This window comes from Lathyrus oleraceus, chromosome 7 (genome assembly GCF_024323335.1).
Source record: "Lathyrus oleraceus cultivar Zhongwan6 chromosome 7, CAAS_Psat_ZW6_1.0, whole genome shotgun sequence".
Classification (NCBI taxonomy): Eukaryota; Viridiplantae; Streptophyta; class Magnoliopsida; order Fabales; family Fabaceae; genus Lathyrus; species Lathyrus oleraceus.
This window is the reverse complement of record NC_066585.1, coordinates 377,353,645-377,362,462: the sequence shown is the minus strand read 5'-3', so window position 1 is coordinate 377,362,462 and position 8,818 is coordinate 377,353,645. Positions and strand designations below refer to the sequence as shown.

General features: G+C 36.7%; 1 non-coding gene across 1 annotated transcript; it reads left to right on the top strand.

The window, feature by feature from the left end:
* The first annotated feature begins 703 nt into the window (after positions 1 to 703).
* Positions 704 to 810, top strand: LOC127109387 (small nucleolar RNA R71). The gene has a single exon (XR_007796687.1). It is a non-coding gene; the product is annotated as a small nucleolar RNA R71 (small nucleolar RNA).
* The last annotated feature ends 8,008 nt before the right edge of the window (positions 811 to 8,818 follow it).

Sequence of the window (8,818 nt, the reverse complement as noted above, 5' to 3'; positions counted from 1 at the left end):
TTGGGTTTCAAGCATCTTATTGCGAGTGATTATCGAATCAACCTTAGTTCCTAATTGTGTGATAAGTTAATTTATGTGAATATCTTGGTTTAGGAACTCTTTGTTTTGCGGAGTCTGGGCCAAAATGAAACTTTCCATGATTTTCTCTAGGTTCGGATTTTGAGGAATGGCTTGCATAGGTTGGATTTGTCTTTGAGCTTGAAAACCTGGTGGTCTTTGAGGGGTATAGTTTTGAATAGGGTTATTGTTTTTATAAGAGACGTTTGGATGATTCCTCCATCCCAGGTTGTAAGTGTTTGAAAACGGGTTTCCTTGGGCATAATTGACCTGGTCTGAGTTTGATTCATTTAACAGATTGCATTCTACTGCAAGATGTCCTTTGGTTCCACAGATTTCACAATACACAACTATTGTGGCTGTAGGATTTGCAGACATGTGTTCGACCTTCAGGGCTAAAGCGTCCATTTTAGCTTTCATCATGTCCATATAATTGACCTCATGTATTCCTCCTTTAGTCTCCCTTTTCTCCACTGATGCTCGTTCCGACTCCCATTGGTAATGGTTTTATGCCATATCTTCTATGAGAGTGCAAGCATCGGGGTAAGATTTGTTCATCATAGCACCACCGACGGCAGCGTTGATGGACATCTTTGTGTTATAGTGAATTCCAGTATAGAAGGTGTGAATAGTCAACAATTGTTCTAGGCCATGTTGTGGACAAGCTCTTAGTAGTTCTTTATATCTTTCCCAAGCTTCAAAAAGTTACTCACCCTGATTTTGAGTGAATCGGGTTATTTGGTTTCGAAGGACATCAGTCTTACTTGGGGGAAAATATCTTGAAAGGAACACTCTCCTGAGGTCTTCTGAAGTAGTTATTGAGTTATCCAGAAGGGAATCTAATAAAGACCGTGCTCTATCTCTGAGGGAAAACGGGAACAGTCTTAGACGAATTTCCTCAGGTGAAGCACCGTTGGTTTTGAATGTATCAGCTAGTTGGATAAAAAAATTTAAATGTTGATTTGGGTTCTCTAAAGCGAGACCCACGTATTGATTTTTTTGTACTAGTTATAATAATAAGGAATTTTAATTCGAAATTATTAGTAGGAATAGCCGGGTTTACTATACTAGAACTAGGTTTTTCGTTAGAAGGTTGGGAAAATTCCTTAAGTGGTCTTCGGTTACGATCTTCGTCCATTGCTCTCCTAATTCTTTGGAGCAAACAACGTGCCCGAGCGTATCGCTCTGGTTCAGATATTAGATCTTCTAAACTTCCGATACTGCAAGTTTTTCGCATTTACCAGCTAATAGGGCCTTAGTCTAGACGGTGTAACAACGGGGTACGAAAATTTGACGAAATCGATCCCCGACAACGGCGCCAAAAACTTGATGGGTGTTGTGCAATATGCTATCCGTAAGTATACGAAACACGTCAAAGTAATACAAAAGATTATCGTTCCCACAGAGACCAAATTGTCAATCTATCGATTTCTATTGTTACGGTGCTTATCTAAGGTAGTCAATTAAGTAGTTTCAAGTACACTGATGTGAAAATGATGAAGTAACTAAATTCAGATAAAATGCAGGCTCAGATGTAACTCACATCAGTTACGAAATACTCCAATTGTTTCTAAACAAATCTACTTATAGGGCAATATTTTCTACTTAGTGAAGAATCAATTTAACAGGAACTGTCGCTTTCGTGTATTCAGAACCGAGTTTACTCTCTAATTAATGTCCTTCATTCGCACAGATGAAGGGTGCTTACGTGTTAAAGTAGTAAACCTATTTTTAAGAAATTAAATCCTTGACTTAGTCAAAAAGTGATTTTGATTTGGAAAGTTTAACTTAAAAGGGAACCATGACTTTCGCTCAAGGATCCGGATTTTAAACCTACAAACGCGTCCGAAAATAGTTTCAAAATCGTTTTCAAATAGTGTTAAGAATTCCCAATTAACCGGACAAAATTCTTTCGCTACTTTTGACCAGTTAAAACTAACCAAGTTTATCTTTAATAGTTGGACGACTTTCGATCTTACCCAACTATACTTCGGCTCTACTTTCGTAGTTACCGAACAAAATAAGCACTGAAAACTTGTGTCAAAATCAAAACAGCCCCTAAAGCATTTCTACATATACAAATAATGGAGTATCATTTGAACGATGATCATTACATCCTAACCTTTAAAGATTTAGTCAGACATGAAAATAGGAAACAACATAGCAAAATTAATCATGTTTAAAAAAGGGCGAGTAAATAAAATGTGCAATTTAAATAAGGGAGTATGTAAAAGCGAGACAGACAAATAAATAAAGTAAAGCATGCAAGATAAATAAAATGTAAATGTGAATAACTTGAATAAGAAACCTACTCCAAATCAGAGACTTTAATCTGGTACCCTTGAAAATAAAACTTGACCGGAAAGTAAAATGGCAGCAAGATTGTTTGTACAGTGCTCCAACCTAACTACAACTCAAGTTCGATAACCCCCATTTTAGATTTCATCATGTCCATAAAATTGACCTCATGTATTCCTCCTTTGGTCTCCCTTTTCTCCACGGATGCTCGTTCTGACTCCCATTGGTAATGGTTTTGTGCCATATCTTCGATGAGAGCACAAGCACCGGCGACAGCGTCGATGGACATCTTTATGTTATAGTGAAGTCCATTATAGAACGTGTGAATAATCAGCAATTGTTCTAGGCCATGGTGTGGATAAGCTCTTAGTAGTTCTTTTATATCTTTTCCAAGCTTCAAAATGTGACTCACCCGGATTTTGGGTGAATCCGGTTATTTGGTTTCGAAGGACATCAGTCTTACTTGGGGGAAAATATCTTGCAAGGAACACTCTCCTGAAGTCTTCCCAAGTAGTTATTGAGTTATCCGGAAGGGAATCTAACCAAGACCGTGCTCTATCTCTGAGGGAAAATGGGAATAGTCTTAGACAAATTGCCTCAGGTGAAGCACCATTGGTTTTGAATGTATCAGCTAGATGGATAAAAACTTTTAAATGTTGATTTGGTTCTCTGTAGCGAGACCCGCATATTGATTTTGTTGTACTAGTTGTAATAATAAGGGTTTTAATTCGAAATTATTAGCAGGAATAGCCGGGTTTACTATACTAGAACTAGTTTCTTCGTTAGAAGGTTGGGAAAATTCCTTAAGTGGTCTTCGGTTACGATCTTCGACCATTGCTCTCCTAATTCTTTGGAGCAAATGACGTGCGCGAGCATATCTCTCTGGTTCAGCTATTGGATCTTCTAAACTTTCGGTACTACGAGTTTTTCGCATTTAGCGGCTAATAGGGCCTTAGTCTAGACGGTGTAACAACTGCGTACAAAAATCTGACGTAATCGATCCCCGACAACGGCGCCAAAAACTTGATGTGTGTTGTACAATATGTTATCCATAATTATATGGAACACATCAAAGTAATACAAAATATTATCGTTCCCACAGAGACCAAATTGTCAATCTATCAAATTCTATTGTTACGGTGCTTATCTAAGGTAGTCATATAAGTAGGTTCAAGTACACTGAAGTGAAAATGACGAAGTAAATAAAATTATATAAAATGCAGGCTCAGATGTAACTCACATCAGTTAGGAAATACTCCAATTGTTTCTAAACAGATTTACTTATAGGGCAATATTTTCTACTTAGAGAAGAATCAATTTAACATGAACTGTCGTTTTCGCGTATTCAGAACCGAGTTTACTCTCTAATTAATGCCCTCCATTGTCACAGATGAAGGGTGCTTGTCGCGTTAAAGTAGTAAACCTATTTTTAAGAAATTAAATCCTTGACTTAGTTAACAAGTGATTTTGATTTGGAAAGTTTAACTTAAAAGGGATCCATGACTTTCGCTCAAGGATCCGGATTTTAAACCTACAAACGCGTCTGAAAACAGTTTCAAAATAGTTTTCTAATAGTGTTAAGAATTCCCAATTAACCGGAAAAAATTCTTTCGCTACTTTTGACCAGTTAAAACTAACCATGTTTATCTTTAAGAGTTGGACGACTTTCGATCTTACCCAACTATACTTCGGCTCTACTTTCATAGTTACCGAACAAAATAAGCACTGAAAACTTGTGTCAAAATCAAAACAGCCCCTAAAGCATTTCTACAGATACAAATAATGGATATCATCTAAATGATGATCATTACATCCTAACCTTTAAAGATTTAGCCAGACATGAAAATAGGAAACAACATAGAAAAATTAATCATATTTAAAAAAAGGGCGGGTAAATAAAATGTTTAAGTTAAATAAGGGAGTATGTAAAAGCGAGACATGCAAATAAATAAAGTAAAGCATGCAAGATAAATAAAACGTAAATGTGAATAACTTGAATAAGAAACCTACTCCAACTCGGAGACTTTAATCTAGTACACTTGAAAATAAAACTTGATTGGAAAGTAAAATGGCGGCAATATTGTTTGTACAGTGCTCCAACCTAACTACAACTCAAGTTTGATAACCCCCCGATGTGACGAATTATCGCTTTTACAATGGTGAACTTTAGGCTTAGTGTTGTGAACTAAGTTGGATGCCTTTTCGTGAAGTGAAAACGCATATTTATAGAAGTTCTGAAAAGGTAGCCAAAGAAACAAATGTCCTCTAACTTCCCTTGTTGGGGTCGTGCCAACAAAGGTGGCGCCCGCCATCCACACCAAGGCGCATGTCGTATGCACAACATGGAAAGATCATGGGAAACATGGCAGTTACCACCGGGTGACAACTTACACGTCATGGAACCCTCCTTGGCAGCCGCCATGCTGGACGCCATGTGAACAAATTTCCATAAAAACTTCGACTTCTTGCTCGTTTGGCTTTGTTTCTTCACAAAAGGCTCCTGTAGGGCAAAATATCTAAAAATAGGACAAAAGGAAAACATAACACAAGAAAATGACAATAAAAAACTAATAAGCATGTGCAATTTGAGTCAAATACGTAGTGTGTTTTAGTGTTATCAAGTAGCAAGATGAATGTGTGGTTCACGATCCAAGATGTGTGGTTCTTTGTAAATGGGGGTGGAGACAACACCTGTTGTTGCAGTTGTTTGCTGAGAGGAACAGGGAGGTTGTTCCGTTGATTCCATCTGTTGAGAGTAGTTGCATACGGATTGTTGTTGGGAATCCATGAAGGAGATGAAGTTGATGAACGTTGAAGAACTTTGAGGAACTTGAGAGGGAGAGAGGTTTGTGTAGGATGTGAGTGAAAAGTGTGAAAGTGTGAAGTGTGAAAGATATAAGTACACATAGAAAACATGCAAAACGACAATGTTAGGTAGTAGTTAAATAGTTAAAAAGTTAATGATGGCACAGAAAAAGAGTTGACATGCTTAGGGGAGGCATGCTTACAGCTAATGATGGAGTGTAATCTACAAATCAGCATACTGCTCGAGGAGATCTCAAGGTTCTGTTTCTTAATTTCTGTTAGACAAATATCTAGAAGATCCAAGGTCAGACAAAAGATAACCCACGTGTTGATCTATCTGATCTTCAGGAATACCGAGGGATTGGATCCTGAGGATTTCTGATTCAGATGACTTCTAACTGGTAGAAGTATCAAAGTCAGATCCAAATACCATATGTTATTTTTATAGCCTTATTTTGCTATTTCAGATAAGCACGTTAGATTCATTCTGAGAATTTTTCAATTTTTAAGTGTTTCAGAATGAATGAGAATCTATCTTCAGTGAGGGGTTTTATGAAGATATCAGCCCATTAATGGTTTGTATCTATAAATTTTAAAGATATTACCCTTTTATGAACATAGCCTCTGATAAAAGGATGTTTTATTTCTATGTGCTTAGCTCTGGAATGCAAGATAGGGTTCTTACTTAAACATATGGCAGTAGTATTATCATAGAAGATAGGAACGTTACTCTCAAATATCTGAAGGTCTTCTAGTTGATTTTTCATCTAGAGCATCTGAGTAGTGCATAGTGAAGTTGATATATATTCTACTTCTGCAGTAGAAAGAGCGATGGTTGACTGTCTTTTGCTAGTCCAAGATATAAGATTGTTTCCCAAGAACTGACAGTTTCCATATGTGCTTTTATGTTCCATCTTGTCCTTGCATAATCTGCATCACAATATCCAGAGAGCCAATACTATGATGTTTTCTCATACATCAAGCCAAGGTTAAGAGTTCCTTTCAGATACCTTAGGATTCTTTTAACTACTGTTAAATGAGATTCCCTTGGATCTGATTGGAATCTGGCACACAGACATACACTAAAAAGAATATCAGGACGAGTAGCCGTCAGATAGAGAAGAGAGCCTATCATACTACTATAGAGCTTCTAACAGACCTTTTGACTTACTTCTTCTCTCTCCAGAATGCAGGTTTGATGCATTGGTGTCTTTGCTGGTTTGCATTATGACATTTCAAATTTCTTCAGAATGCCTTTTATGTATTTACTTTGATATACATATGTAGCTTCTAAAGCTTGACTGATTTGAATTCCCAAAAGGAATTTTAGTTCTTGTATCAAACTCATTTCAAATTCTGCCTGCATTAGCTCAGAGAATTCTTAACAAACAGAGAGGTTAGCTGAACCAAAAATTATATCATCAACGTATATTTGACATATCATGAGATCATTTCTAATGTTTCTACAGAAGAGTGTATAGTCAACCTATCCCCTAATAACGTCATGTTCCAGAAGAAAGTTGCTTAGTCTTTCATACCAAGCTCTAGGGGCTTGTTTTAGACCATACAGTGATTTTTTCAGTTTAAAAACATGTTCTGGACATTTAGAGTTTTCAAAACTTGGGGGTTTATGAACATACACTTCTTCTGAGATATAACCATTAAGAAATGCGCTCTTAACATCCATCTGATATAATTTGATGGAGTGATTTATAGCGAATGATACAAGTAAACGAATGGATTCTAATTTGGCAACTGGATCAAAGGTTTCATTGTAGTCAATGCCTTCTTGTTGACTTTAACCTTGTACCACCAGTCGTTCTTTGTTTCTAACTACTTCTCCTTTTTCGTTCAATTTGTTTCTGAATACCCATCTTGTTCCAATAATATGAATTCCTTTTGGCTTTGGGACAAGATCCCAGATGTCATCCTTTGAAAATTGATCAAGTTCTTCTTTCATTTCCAGAATCCAGTTATTGTCTTGAAGTGCCTCATCACATGAAGTAGGCTCAATCAGAGATACTAATCCTAGACGAGTTTCTTTATATACTTTGAATGTAGACCTTGTTCTGACAGGTTCATCCTTGTTTCCCAGAATCAATTCTTCAGAGATGTTTGGACAATTTCTTGATCTTTTCTGGATAGTTGGGATTCAGTTATTTCTGGGCTTTGCTTTTTAGCTCCCTCTGATGCTTTAGTCTTTTCATCAGAACCTACAAGAGTTATCTCCAAATCTGCAAGTTTTTCAACTAGCTTTGACCTTTCAGAGTTAAGCTTATCATCAAATCTGACATGTATTTATTCTTCCATAATTTTGGTTTTTGTGTTGTATACTCTGTAGCCCTTAGAGCGTTCTGAGTATCCTAACATAATACCTTTTTGTGCTTTTAAATCAAACTTGTTCAGATGTTCTTTAGTGTTAAGAATAAAACACGTGCATCCAAAAGGATAGAAGTAATAAATGTTGGGTTTTCTTCCCTTGCACAGTTCATAGGGAGTCTTCTCCAGAATAGGTCTTACAGAGATTCTATTCTGAATATAGCATGTTGTATTTACTGCTTCAGCCCAAAAATGCTTAGCCACATTTGTTTCAGTAATCATGGTTCTGGCCATTTCTTAGACTGTCATATTCTTCCTCTCTACAACTCCATTTTGTTGTGGAGTTATAGGGTAGGAGAAATCATGGGATATTCCATTAGTATCAAATAGTTCTTCAAAGAACTTGTTTTCGAATTCGCCACCATGATCACTTCTGACTCTGATGATTTTAGAGTCAAATTCATTTTGCACTTTAGAACAGAAGCTAGTGAATACAGACTGAGACTCACTCTCGTGCTTTAGAAATTTTACCCATGTCCAGCGACTAAAATCATCAACAATGACCAGTCCATACTTCTTTCCATTCATTGGCGTTGTCTTAACAGGTCCAAACAGGTCAATGTGGAGAAGTTCTAGAGGCTTAGCGGTGGAAACAACATTTTTCTTTTTAAAAGATGTTTTTGAATTTTTTTATTTCTAACATGCCTCACACAAAGCATCCGTAGAAAACTTTAGCTTAGGTAGACCTCTGACTAACTCGAGTTTATTTAGTTGAGAGAGTCTTCTCATGCTAATGTGGCCCAATCGTCTATGCCATACCCATTGTTCTTCGTTTACAGACATTAAATATTTTACATTTTGATCTTTTAGATATGAAAGATTTATTTTGTCAATGTTGTTTTTCCTCTTCCCAGTGAATATAACTATTCCATTATTCTGATTAGTTGTTTTACATTTTTTTTATTAAAGATTATATCATAACCATTATCACTTAATTGGCTTATTGATAATAGGTTATGCATTAATCCTTCTACATAGAGAACATTAGGTATAGAGGGAAGAGATCCATTACCAATAGTTCTGGATCCTCTGATTCTTCCTTTCTGATTTCCTCCAAAACCTACAAAGCCAGCATCCTTAAGTTCCAGGCTTTAGAACATATGCTTTCTTCCCATCATGTGTCGCGAGCACCCAGAGTCCAGGTACCATGATTGGTGTCTTAACTTTGCTGCATAGGATATCTGCAGCATAAAATATCTTATCCTTTGGTACTCAGAATCTTTTCGGTCCTTTGTGATTAGTTCTCCCTGAGTTTCTTTAGACCTTGGGTTTTCTAGCA